Genomic DNA, 324 nt, shown 5'->3' with positions numbered 1-324 from the left:
GTTTTTGAAATATGAGCCCAAGAGGACGAAGAAGACAGCAGTATGTTTTCAGCACCACGGAAAGCGACATAGAAACCCGCGTCCACTTTTTTCTAACTAAAGTCTTTTATCTCTTTCAATGCAAAGTTATGCAAAGATGTTTCCATTTATCAGACTTAATTATGATATTTTATAGCATGTTTGTAAGTCCCTTATGAGAAAGCAAGAAAGATTAATTGGTACGATGAAATAAAACATTCAGAACAGGAAAGGTAGCCCTTGAAGGTTTTTGGCTGTAAGCAACTCACCTTTTCTTTATTAGGTAAAGTCTGAGTCCGCGTAAAA

General features: G+C 36.1%; 1 protein-coding gene across 1 annotated transcript in view; it reads right to left on the bottom strand.

Moving 5' to 3' along the window:
• LOC118333996 (protocadherin gamma-C3-like) overlaps positions 1-324 on the bottom strand; it is a 54,586-nt gene that overhangs the window by 521 nt on the left and 53,741 nt on the right. The window lies entirely within an intron of this gene.

The sequence above is a fragment of the Morone saxatilis genome, unplaced genomic scaffold (assembly GCF_004916995.1).
Source record: "Morone saxatilis isolate NCDOM2014 unplaced genomic scaffold, NCSU_SB_2.0 Contig22, whole genome shotgun sequence".
In the NCBI taxonomy this organism is placed as follows: Eukaryota; Metazoa; Chordata; class Actinopteri; family Moronidae; genus Morone; species Morone saxatilis.
Note: the sequence above shows the minus strand (reverse complement) of the source record. Positions and strands in the feature narration are given on the sequence as shown.